Genomic DNA, 12,851 nt, shown 5'->3' on the forward strand with positions numbered 1-12,851 from the left:
CAAGGGTTTGGCAACCTAGGCAAATACCTCCCAAAATGATCTAAAATCCAGATATTGCAGATATTGGAACCATGGACATCATTTACTCAGTGCTTTACTCATTTACTCCCTATGCTTTAAATAAAAACATGAGAAAGAGGAGTTGTCCAGACTCCAGACTCCTGTTCAATTTGATATGAAAGGGTTGGCCCAGAGAAGACTCTCAGCTCCTCAATGCAACTGACAACATTTCAGGCTTTTCTGCTCCAGAAGAATTGCAGGAGTGCAACATCTCAGATCCCTCAGAGTAATGGGGGCTGTACAGAGGAGGAATGTCCAATGGAGAGGACTCTCTCTCAGCAACCTGGAGGAGGTAACTGATGGCTGTGGAGGCCTGTTCCCTAGACCTCAGCCACACAAGGGTCCTTGCAGATGTCTCCATCACAACTTTGCACTGCTTAGGAAAAGACTCAGAGCCTCATCCAGACTGCTCAGGCTTTAGGGAACTGCTCTATTTTAGTGACATCAACATGTCAGGGCTCAGCCTCAGCGAGATGGATGTCCAGTCCAGCACTGATGACCCAGGTGTCAGCCAGCCATATGGAGTGGTCAGCCAGCAGTATTTGGTCAAAACGAAGTTCTATGATTCAGGTAAAAACAGAGGTAGTCCACAAGACAACAGGAGCTTTGCAGTAAGTTTCCATTAAAGCTGGTAAGACCCAAGTCTTGCTATAAGGTTCCCTCCTAGATGCTTTTGGAGACACGGGTAACAATTTTAATATCCAGAATGCTGATGTAGGGGAAGGTAACTAGGCTGTAACTCTGGAGCACAGAACTAGCCCTGCTTGGTTTAAACAAAATAGGCTTCCTTTGTGAGCCCTGCCTGAGGTGGTCAGCCTCTAACAAAAGACCTCTGACAGTCCTCTGGCACGATCTCAAGCAATTTGAACTTTCTGCAGCTTTTGCACTAACACAGTTCACTTAAAGCTGTCACAGGCAGGAACTTTCCAGTAATCCTCATGTTAGCTCTTATGCTGGGTTAATAATTCCCTGCTCAATCATCTGTGACCAAGACACAACCAATACAATTCCGGTTAAGTCTAAAAGTGGAATCAAAAGCGTATATGGAAAATTTTAAAAAATTAAATAAAGCAAATGCTATATCATACTTGTGAGCAAAGCAGAGTTGCTGGCTTTTTTCATTTTATCATAGTGATTTATAATCCAAAGTGGAACCAAGATCAAGCCCCCATGACCCAACAGCAAACACTTTGCTTTTTATGTCCTTTGAACAATGATGCTTAGATTTTCTGCTTTTTATTTTTGTCCCTTTTTTTAATCAGTAAACAGAGTCAAATTTAAATCTAACAACTGAAAATAACATCCAATGCTGTTGCCAAGTGCTGAGGTCCCATTTTGGGTGAGGTTATTCTCCAAAAGACTGTTGACAGGGGCCCCATGAAGACACTCTCCAACAGCACCATGAAGCTCCCAAAGCCCTGTACTCCATATGCCAAGCAGATAATATTCTCACTGCTTTGGTCTTCTACAGAAGCCTACAGAAATCTTCTTTCTTGAGCTGATTTTGACTTTGATTAAAAAACTCTCTGTGTTCTCATTTTAGCAGAAAGAGTTCTTGTAAAAAAAAATAATAATCTGTCCACATGCACACACCTTGGTCTTTCTACCACAAAAGACTAAGCAAGGGGGTCTAAGAAAGCAGGCAGCCAACAAGCTGCCCCACCTCAAAGCAAAATCCTGACCAGGTAGACAACACCGTTAAAGGAAAAAAGAGGGATTTTCCCTTAGCGATTCAAAGGCAATTCATACAGCAATTAAAGTATCAAGTTCAGATGCGCTCACAATTCATGTGGTTATAAAAGCGAAAGTATCCAGATGCATGAACAAACAAATAAACAAACCGTGAGCAGGGTAAAACGTTTAGCTGCAGTCAAGCCTTTCCCCGGGGTGAGGGAGCCACAATGGTCCCTGCTCCCCGCACAGCTGCCAGCGCCCAGCAGGGATCAGCTCGGCAGGGGTGATGTGCACACCCTGGCTGAAGGTGTGCAGACACCCCGACTTCATCGGGTATCTCCCACCCTCTCCTGGTTGTTTCCACAATCAGCAGTTACCTGGAGATGGGCCCAAACGTTAGCAAGAGTCCAAATGGGGATGAACATCTTATTTCTGACAAGATGCCCAGCCCAGGTCACAACTACCCTGTCAGCTGCAGCACAGGGAAGAGAGCAAACACTGCTCGGCATAGCTCTCCTGCCTGCTCTTATGTTGACAATTTGCAGGCTAAAATGCTGCCAACAAATACAAACAGAAATGTAAAAATACATTTGCTGCACCTGGTTCTTTATTGTTCTCTGAAATACATGACTAAGCTTTGCTCTGACATGAGTGGGAAGGCAATATAGCCACTATTTGTGTGCATTGAAATGGGCATTAAAACAGCTCAGTATGCACAACCGTCCAGCTAGAGAGATGAGCAAAGAGAGTAACAAAAAGCTGTATGGGGCACCCTGCAGCTCTTCAAACAGCAGCCTTCAGAAGCAGCTGTCGGAGACAACAATGTTTCTATATCCAAAGTTTTGTAGTTTTTAAAAATTATGTAAACACAGTAAAATTTTTGCAGAAAAAATACAAAGCTCAAAGCATCTGAGAACATTGCAGACAGCTACCACTTCTGCAATTTGCCTTTTCCCTGGAAATGGTTCGGCCAGAAATGCACCCATATACATTGGGATGCTTTCATTTACACCCCCCTAGGCAAGTCAGGCACATCTGGAAAAATCACCTTCACAGTCTATTACAAGACTAGAAGCACTTCTCATAGGATGGAAAGACAGACGGGTAAGATGAAGCATGACAAGGCAATATAAAATCAGAACAAGAAAGGGGAAAAAAAATCCCTGTCCCTCACAATATAAAAAATAAAGATCACCCAATGAGATGATCAGGCAACATGTTTTAACAGGAAACAATTTCTGCAAGCGTATGCCTCTGAATGGTGGAGACTGTGATCAGGCACTGGGGAAAGCAGAAACTTCAGAGGGATTAAAGAAATTGAGAGATGTGGGGGCCATGGATTGTGGCACTGACTTGTCCCACAGTGAGTCAACACCACAATCGGGGGAAACCTGCAGCCCCAAAAGCCCTTGAACATCTGCCTGCTGCGAGCTGGAACAGTGCAAGGAGGTAAGGATCAGTCTGTACCTGTCCTGTTTCTCATACGCTTTCCTTAGTATATGTTGCAAGGCAGAGCAAGAGTGGGGATATTAGCTTGGACATCCCTTTGGCCTCACAGCATTTAGCAGGTCTGAGAGGTGATGTTTATGGCACTAAATAAAACAGGGCACCACAGACATACACTCATACATGCATACGTAGTGCTGCCACACAACACAGCAGTGTTAGCCCTGGACCTGGTGCAATTTTTGTCAGGTGCAGCAACACTTTGCTGAGCTGGCTCACTTGCAGGGACAGATCTGCCCGTACCAGGATGGACAAAGCAGAGGGAACCATTCCAGCCCAGCCAGCCTCTGCCACTTAACCTGCAGGGCAGGGAAGCATACCTGTCTTGCTTAATGAGCCTCTGTAAACATTAACGGGGCAGATCTCTAAATTACTTAAACATGCAAAGCAGTGGTTAGAAACATCCAGACTCTTTTCTGCTGTCTGCATGGCAGTTGGGCTCACTGATCTCACAAAACAGTAAAAGGGCTACTCGGGTTAATTGGAGAATGTATCTTAATTACCTATATGCCTGGAACTGACCAGGCAATCCAGCCAAGTCCCTGTTCCAGTGGCCTCCTAGCTCTAAAATGAGCCATGCCAGGAGATCCCCTTACAGTGTTTACCTGCCTCTCCTCTAGCCTTGCTTCCCCTGAAACAAAAGGAAGTCAGTGTACTTTTTGACTAACAAACTCACCCAAAGAGGGTGTGCTGCATCTCACAGAAATTTTAACTCACAGAGCAGGGATACACCCAAAAAAATGTCTCCAGCAAGCAGTAGCTTTTCCCAGAGGCTTGTTTTGTGCATTTAATTTTCAAGACCATGCTTTGATGAGACTGCTCCTGTCTGCAGAGATCAGTGTGAGGGAGCCCCGGGGCTCCTTCCCGCCCACGGCCACCATCCTGGCTGCTCCCACGGCTGCTCCCGGCCACCACCCTGGCTCTGCACCCACAAGAGCTCTCATCTGCAGATCAAACAAGGTTCTCCTCCCAATGCTTCACAGCTGGGTCTACCTTCCAGTTCCCCTTTTCAGGAGGTTTTTTCTCATGCAGGAGAAAAGCATCCCTGACTGGATTTCTTCTGATCAACCCCAGGGCGAGGGACACAGTAATCCTGGTGTCCATCTGGCCACCTTCTCCTGCCTCTACTTGGTTCCTCCAGCCCATTAAGATGAAGACCTGTGATTTTATGCCACAAGAGAGGTGGAGATTCCAGCATGTGGTAAACATCTTTAACACAAAAATGCCCAAGAGAAGAGTAAGAGGGAGAATGGTGTCAAATCAAAACACAGTTCAGGAGACAGCAAAGCAGTGCCTTTCCTCATTGCAGTGCACAAACCTGGCTTCAGAGAAGTAGTTACCACACTTAAAACCAAAACACTGAATAACTGCAGGCTGCTTAGCCCAGCACTGCCTATTGTGCAAAGGCCTCCGTACAGGTTTCCACACAAATGAGTGATTTGAGCAATTTTGGTCAATTTTAATGTCAGGGACAGCAAAAAGGGAACCCCAGGTGCAAGCACACGAGTTTAGTTTCAGCAGTTGCCCTGCAGTAATGTGACTGTCCTCATCCAGAGCCCCTGGGCAGTTAGGTGTCAGTCACACACAGAATTTTCCCTCTGACTGTGGCTGACAGGGACTTCATGGGCCTTCCCCAATGGTTCCAAAGAGCTGCAAACCAAAGGCAGATAATGATTTAACCACCATGACAGCCCATTTCCCAACTCTGAGCTTTTTTACACAAACCATTGCAGGAACCTGACTCCCATGAGTCACCCTGTTTAGTTTGACTCCTCTCCTCTGCTCCTCAAGGAACACAAGCCAGCACAGGCCAAATCCTACCCAGTTGATACTGGCTCATGAAATCAGTTACAGGAAGCTGCTTCTCAGATTGCAGGGCTCTTGTGTGCAGCCAACAGGCCTGTGAAGGAACACATGCAGATACATCCTGCATACACCACTTGTCTCCATCCATTTTTTTCCCACTCTCTCATGAGTTTTCTAAACTCATGGATTTCAGACTCATGGTTTGGAGGAAACAAAAGAGGGGGGGAGAAAGAGAACCAGTGTGGACAAAACTCGAGGTAGCCTGAAATCCCAGCAGCCTCCCCAGAACCACCTCTCTCTAACTGGTGGGGCTGCACCCATCTTTGCAAAGGTAGAGGCTTTTTTTTTTTTTGGGGGGGGAAGTGTAACCAGAGTTACCAGAACAATCCTCTGAAGCCAGCAAAGTTTCCTAAGTGTGAGAGAGGCCAGAGACCAGCCCTTTTCTATTCCCCCTCTTTGTTTGGATCAGGAATTTGCAATCCAAATCCCAGCCACACCAGAGCAGGCAATGAGCCTAGCTGCTGTAAAAAGCATCTTAGAGAGTTCAGGAGGCCGTGTGCCAAGGAGCTGCTGCGAGACAAGGTGAACTGAGTCAGAAAAAAACCTGTATGTATATAATACCATTAAGATAGCAAATAAAAAAACCTGTCCTGCAGTGCAAAGGAATGTGATAGTTACCGAGTGTTCCCCTATGGCTGCAAAGAGTCCTTGAAATATTAACAGGGTTATCAGCATTCACTTATCAGTTACAGTAGTGCCTAGATAATTCAAAGGCTGAGCCAGAGCTCATAAATATGTACACTTTCTCAATACAAAACTCTTATTATCAATTTCTTAATTTTTTAACTGAAACTTGTTAATCTTTTAAATTAACAAACTTAGAAAGGCAGCAATCTACAGGAAAAATATATTCAGTTGTTTATTTTTGCATCCATTTATTATTATTTTTTCATGCGCTCTGTGTGTTTTCAAGACAGGTGTTTTTAAACGTGTTTATTGAGGTTTTGATGTTAGTACAACGCAGCTGCATTTTGTATCACCAAATGTGTAGTAAATTCAAGCTGTAGAATTTCTAGGTGGCAGAAATTCACACAAATGAAAGCTGGGAGCTCTGTACCCACAGAAGAAAGTGGTGAGTGCTGACACTTGCCTACATGGATTAGGTGCCGAGCATTGCACTCAGAGCACTGGAACAAATCCTTCACTTGATATGAGTCCCTGTGGTCACACAGGCCAGAGGGAGGGACAGTACATTTTAACAACTTAAAAGGACTTTCTAGAAACTTTCAACCTTCAAGAGGGACATAATGTAAGCATGGGCAAAATTATATAATATGTCCTTTAAGAAAAAGCAGCAGAGAAACCACCAAGCCAAGGGCAGAGGCTAAACCCACCTAAATACTGCCTCCACAACACCATCCCTATGTCTGTCTGACCACGTGCTGAACTGCTCCAGCATAAGGCAACAGAAATCCTACTAAAAGAAATAAAAACAACAACAAAAAAATAGTTTTGTTTTGATTGCAAATGCAAAGCAGCCCTAAGCTAAATGATGGGCTGACTACCACAGCTCCTCTCCACCTGTGCACTGGAATTGATCGCATGCTGCACTGAACCGTTTCTTCACACCAAGTAAGACCTTTTTTTTTCTGCCCCCTTTTTTTTTTATTGCTAGTTTGGCTTTTTGTCAACTCCCATCCTCCCCTGCAATATCTTCTACTCACTCAATGAACTCAGCTGTTTCTTCATGCTAAGTCAGAAGCTTGTTTTGTTGGGTTTTTTTATCGGCAGATTGGCTTTTTAGAAACTTGGTGCATGGAAACAGCCCAGCACAAGGTCATACAGGTGATGGGAAGCAAAGGGCTGTAACAGCCAGAAGCAAGATTGGTTCATCTTTGCTGCAACTTGCATCCTGAGACATTTGTGAATAACTTCCAGCCCCATTCATGTAGCTGTTGAACCACATTACCTTGGGGATTCTTTACCTTCTTTTGATACCAAGTTTAGGAGAAGATAGCAATGCTGCAACCAACACACAGCAAATTACACAAGCTCAGGCAGTTCAAGGGGCTAATTGCTCTCATAATTTATTAATATGTATGTTTCATTTCTGCAGTAAAAAGAGAACAGGAAATAATTTTTCCACCAGCAAGTTCAATTTTCTATTTAAGGAAGGTTCTCAAGGAAATACGTTGTATATACATAATATTACTTTAAACTAGAAGCTTATCAATTTATCAAGCTTTATCTTAAACCCAGCTACACTTCTTCAGATCCCTTCACAGAGAGGTTATCCCAGAAATTTGCTTCCCTGAAGGTTTCAAACTGCCTTCTAACATCCCACCTAAATTTATGTTCACTTACACACTTTTTTCTTTAAACTGCCTTGCTCCTGTACTTCAGGGGTGTAGGTAGCAGTCAGAGCCTTCTCTGTTTTTTATTTTGCAATAGGGAGGATGCAATCTTCCACCATAAATGACACCTCTGGTAAAACAAATTCTCTGTTCCCCAATTTGTCCTCTTTACAATATACATTTTCTTGACTAGGAACAATCAGAATTGGAGAGAGATGAGATATTTGCAGTGCCTTGTACAACAGCATGTAATACTTCACTTTATATAATAAACCCATCCCAGTTATTAAGCCCCTGTGATGGAAGCCCCATGCACCACTGCCTTTTCTCCGCTGGTCTGATGTTTCCATGTATCCAAACCAACTCAAATACATAGACAGTGGGCAGGCAAGAAAATTAAGTCACCCAAATAGTGTAATTTCAGAAAATGGAGTGATTTTCCATCCCAGCATTCAATAAGCACTTTAAGTTGATGAAGGACCCATCTCCAAAGAGAGAGCAGTGTGACCCTGGCATATCACACCCAGGCAACAATATACTGATTTCTTCAGAGAAGCAGCAGCATTTCCTCCAAACAAGCAGCAACACATGATCCAACCAAAGGAAACACAAGAGGTGCTGAAACGTCATCACATGGAAGCTAAGCTGTTCCAAGAGATTTTGTGACTCATAGATTATCATAGAGAAAATTAAATGCTATAAAATACCTAAGAACATAAACAGAAGATAAATTAATCAAGATGTCTAATAAGGAACAGAAACAGTGGTGTTTTCTAAATGTTGGATTATTAACTATTGTGCTTTCCAAAAGGGATTATATTACCTTGAAGTTCTAATGGATCAGCTTCTCATTTGCTAGAGGACCAGCTCTCAGCTGCATGTTCAGTACCCCACCCCATGACCTGACCATCTCTGCAAGGTGCCTACACCCGTGGCCCCCTTCCACTGCATCATGAGGATGGGGCTGGGGTTCAACAGGGAAAACCCATCCCCAGAGCAGATCACCAGCTAACTGCCTGCTGACTCCCACAAGTGGGATGCAGGAAGGGATGACGCAGGTCACAAAACTAATCAGAGCCTTGGTTTTGATAATCATGGCAGGATAAAAGGGAAAAATATGGCAAAAAGAAAAAAGCACTGGAAATGCAAATAGATGGCTGTGAAATCATCAGACTGAGCTCTCTGTTGAGTGCATGGACAGATTCAGTGACCCTCAGGGAATCTTACCTGCTGAATGAGCCAAGAATACGCCCTGCTGGGTATTAGGCAATGTCATGTAATATGACTACAGCAGTAAACACAAAGGCTCTACAGTGCAAAGAACAACACTGGGAATTTCACAACTGCTGAAATCTCAGCCTGATTTCTCTAAAATTCAGTTTCATCACAGGAACATAATTTAATTAGGGTTTTCTTATCATTAGTCACTTATATAAGCTCGTAGAAATACCTGAAAATGCACAATATCCAAATTTTATGCAGCACGAAGCCATCCTATATGACCAGCATGGCATGTGTAGAGCTTGAGTAAATTTGTTTGCCCCATGGGATGCTTTCCAGTCTGAGAAAGCTTTCAAACTCGCCATCAGAGTTGTCACTTTACTTTCCCTTTAGGCCTTGAAAAGAGCAATGGAATCTTTTAACAGCTACAGACTTATCAAAGAGACTCAGAGCAAAAACCCAGGGAGTCACTGACACAGCCTCAGAGCAGGAGAAACCTTCCTGGAGGACTTGCCCCAGGGAAGAAAAAGAGATGGATACTTAACTGCCAGAAGTGGTGTGAAGAATTTTATCTGAGCATCTCAGCATCTCAGCTTCAGCCCAGTCCAATGCAGGTTGGCTGAGATAAAGGAGTGAATCAGTCATCTCAGCTTAAGAAATCCCCACCACTTGGCAAAGGACATATTTTAAAAGCAGATCGTACAAAAGTTCGTAAAACTCAGTCATACAAAACAAGCATGTTCACTGCACAGAACAGAAAAAATATCCTTGTCTCTCAGTTCTCACCTGAGTTTATTGCCATTAATTAGTCATGTCCATCAATGCTCTCAGTAGTAAATAGGAGTTTCTTAGTTTAAAGCCTCCTTAAGTTGAATAAAGTCCCAGGCACTGTTATTATCTTAGCCATAGAGTAGCTGAGGCACAAAGGCACAAGTCAATAAAGGCAACTGCAGCTTTTCACAATGGATAGGAAAAAAATACAGTCAGCATCAATACCGAGACTGGGCCACACAAGTGTTGCTCCTACAGACTGCAAAGATGACCAGCACTGACACTCAGTGTGCAGTATGCCCTGCAATCTGGAGCTGGACACATGACTGCTTGTGCTGGTGACCTCTGTGGGACTGTCACCACCTTATGCTGTGGCTCCCTGGGCTCTGCACACGGAAGGGGGCAAAGGATTGTGTCTGCAACACCTCTGGAAGCTGCAACCAGCAGCCATCACTGCTGAAGTCTCAACCCCAGAACTGCCAGTGGAAGTGCAAGGGCTGCATGGGCAATGCACTGGTTCACCAGGCACATCTCAAGGGGCATCCCAGGAAGGGATGGACCCTGCCCCTCACCCTGCACCAACATACCCTCCTAAGTGACAGCACAGTGGTCAGAAGAGGGTGCAGAGTGGATGAGAAATCTGCCCTGCCTCCCCAAATGCAAGAGGGAAGGCAGTGACAAAGGAGGCAGCCACACCATCAGCAAGCCCTGTGCCTGGTGGGCAGCTGCCAGCCAGCTCCCAGTGCCTGCCACAGACACCATGGGCTGGGCCCAGGACATCCCCAGCATTGCCATCTACTATCTCACAGGACAGTCACTCAGTGGATGCCTGCTGGTTATCCTCATTATTTACAGCAGGTGTTACAAAAGCAGCCCAACAAGGTCTCTGCTGTGCATGGCCCTGTACAAACTTGCAGCAAGCAAACTCCAGAGATGCAGCACCTTGCTGCACAACAGAATAGGGCACACAGATCCAGGGAGTGCAAAGGGAGAAAGGAGAAAAAAACATGGAAGAAGGAAAGAGGAACACCAGCATGTATTGTGTAACAAGCATTCAGCATCTACCAGGTCCCAGAATATACCCAGGGTTCCCACTCTGCATAACCAGTGCAAACAACCAGCGCCTGCTGTCAGCAGCTTGGTCTACAGACCCAGGTGTCAGACTGCCAAACTCAATGCAAAATAATGTCAGGTATCTTGGTAAGTAGGACTTAAAAGTTAATCTCTCTTACGTTTTTAATCTGTCTTTACAATCAAAAAAAAAAAAAAAAAACCAACAAAAAACCTCAGAGAAATTTACCCACATCACTCTAACTTGTACCAAATCCTTTTGCAAACACCCTGCAAAACTAACCAGAAGGCACCAGCAGGTTCATGAGCTTGAGAAACTGAAGTTAAGATGGGATTTAAACTAGCAGGCAATTACCTGCCAGATGGAGAGCTCATCATGCAGAGCACACATCACTAAATTACACTGTGTCAGTAAGAGGAGGCCAGCATGAGAAATACACCCTGTGAGAAGGGAAACTGAGTCAGCCAACGGGACAGTTCAGCCCAGTGGTTGCTGCCAAGAAACCTTTACCACATGTGTGGGGCAGCACTGGCTGTCTACAGCACCAGTGAGCACACTGCAGGAAAAGCCACCACATCCAAGCGACGAGCAGCAACATGTTGATAATTACTAGCAAATCTATCATCATGGCAAACTGCAGTGAGAAAGAGAATTAAACAGTAGGTGAAGATGGGTTGGACTCGGAATATTTAGCAGCGTAATTTAAGTCTGAGTCCATGAATTCTTCCATAATCGACCCTTCAGCCAATGCAGGGGCTACTCCACATAAAATCAGAATACATTTACAAATAGTTAAAGCCAGGAGGCAACCAAATCATCTCTGATCAACAAGAAAGTATTCCATGAAAATTCCCAGGGTTCTTGTTTATTTTATCATTAATTTCCCAGGTAAGAAGAATTCAGTTCCTGGTTACAACAAGTGACCTAGTCCTGACATGGCCTGAATGGCTCATGATCCCACTTTTGTAATAGCCTAAACAGTATCCAGCAGCTGAGGGCAAAAGCCAGACTGCCCACACTGCTGCCGCAGCAGAGGTGTCCATGCACATGAGCCAGAAAACCTCCTCTCCTGGCCCTCCAAGACTGAGTTTGATCCTGTGGCTTATGACACTTTCCAAAGAGATGGGAAATGTGAGTCCCACCACAACTTCTGAACCTTCTTCTACTCCTCTTTAACATATAGCACAGTGAGAGCTCTTAGATCTAGGGCGGGAGCCCAGCCCATCTCTGCCCTGCTGAGTGTCCTGATGGCCATGCTGAGTGAAGTGCCCAAGCTGTAGTGGGATGGTATTTCAAGTATTCCCACTTTATAGGACACTTAACTGCCTAAAACAGAATAGGGCTGCAGGGAACAGGCACCTACAAGTGAAATGCTGTCGCACTTGCTGGTTAGATCCAAGTCCTCCTACTAGACCTAAGGCATGACAGATCCCAAATGCCTCTCAGCAGTCATGCTGAGCAGTGCCCTCAGTGTCTGGAGGCTGCTAAAACAAGAAATGCACTGGTGTGGGACAGCTTTTACATGATTTAAACTACATGCACACAGCCAAATCAATTTTAAAACTAAAAATCACAGCTTGGATATTCAAGGGTCTCCTTTAGAAACAGAGCCAGCACAAACACCATTGCAAGCACACAAATAAATGAGAGGCTGAGCCAGTTCCTGCAAAGTTCAAAAGTGCTATGACAGGAATTCAATGCAATAAGCTCAGTGATTGCTAACATCAGTTTTGAATAGGATCAAGGAGTCTGATCAGTGGCTAGTGAAAGGAAAGGGCAAACTCAACCAATACAACAGATCTTTGTGCCCATGATGCGTGCTCTGGTGGCATGGCAGCTACAGAGATCCACCTTGAGTACATTAGCTTCCAAACCTAACAGCCCCTTGGGATTGAACAGCAAACACAGACTGCTTGGTGCTGGCCATCACATCCTGGAAACTCAAATCTAAAAACATGGTCCTTGCTTTGCCCCTTTTGGTGGGGTCCAGAACCTTTTGCTTCTTCCTGAAACTGGGCCTAGCCCACAGACTCCACGGCAGGCAGGAGATGCCATGTTGACAGCAGTTATTAACAAGGGATTTTTTTTTTCCCTCCTTCAAAAAGCACTGAAATATTTTGACCATAGGCGTCTTTTTCAAAAGTGCTGGAGACCTGATGGAATGTTGCATCTATCATGTGTCAGGCAACGGTGTTGAAAACAGATTACTTTCCTTTGTATGTGGTAAACATAACATGTCTATGTTTATCATGTGGTCCCCTGAGGATTTATTACAGGTTTGCTTTTCCATTTATTTGCTTTTTTTGTGCTTGGCAAGGGTAAACACTGGAATAAATATGAAGGTGGTTACAGCTTAGCAGCATTAATGACTTGTTGAAGCAAAGTCC

General features: G+C 44.5%; 1 protein-coding gene across 1 annotated transcript in view; it reads right to left on the reverse strand.

The window, feature by feature from the left end:
* CELSR1 (cadherin EGF LAG seven-pass G-type receptor 1) overlaps positions 1–12,851 on the reverse strand; it is a 165,086-nt gene that overhangs the window by 141,094 nt on the left and 11,141 nt on the right. The gene's annotated exons all lie outside the window — the stretch shown is intronic.

This window comes from Chamaea fasciata, unplaced genomic scaffold (genome assembly GCF_029207755.1).
Source record: "Chamaea fasciata isolate MVZ Bird 193981 ecotype frontalis unplaced genomic scaffold, bChaFas1.0.hap1 SCAF_5, whole genome shotgun sequence".
In the NCBI taxonomy this organism is placed as follows: domain Eukaryota; kingdom Metazoa; phylum Chordata; class Aves; order Passeriformes; family Sylviidae; genus Chamaea; species Chamaea fasciata.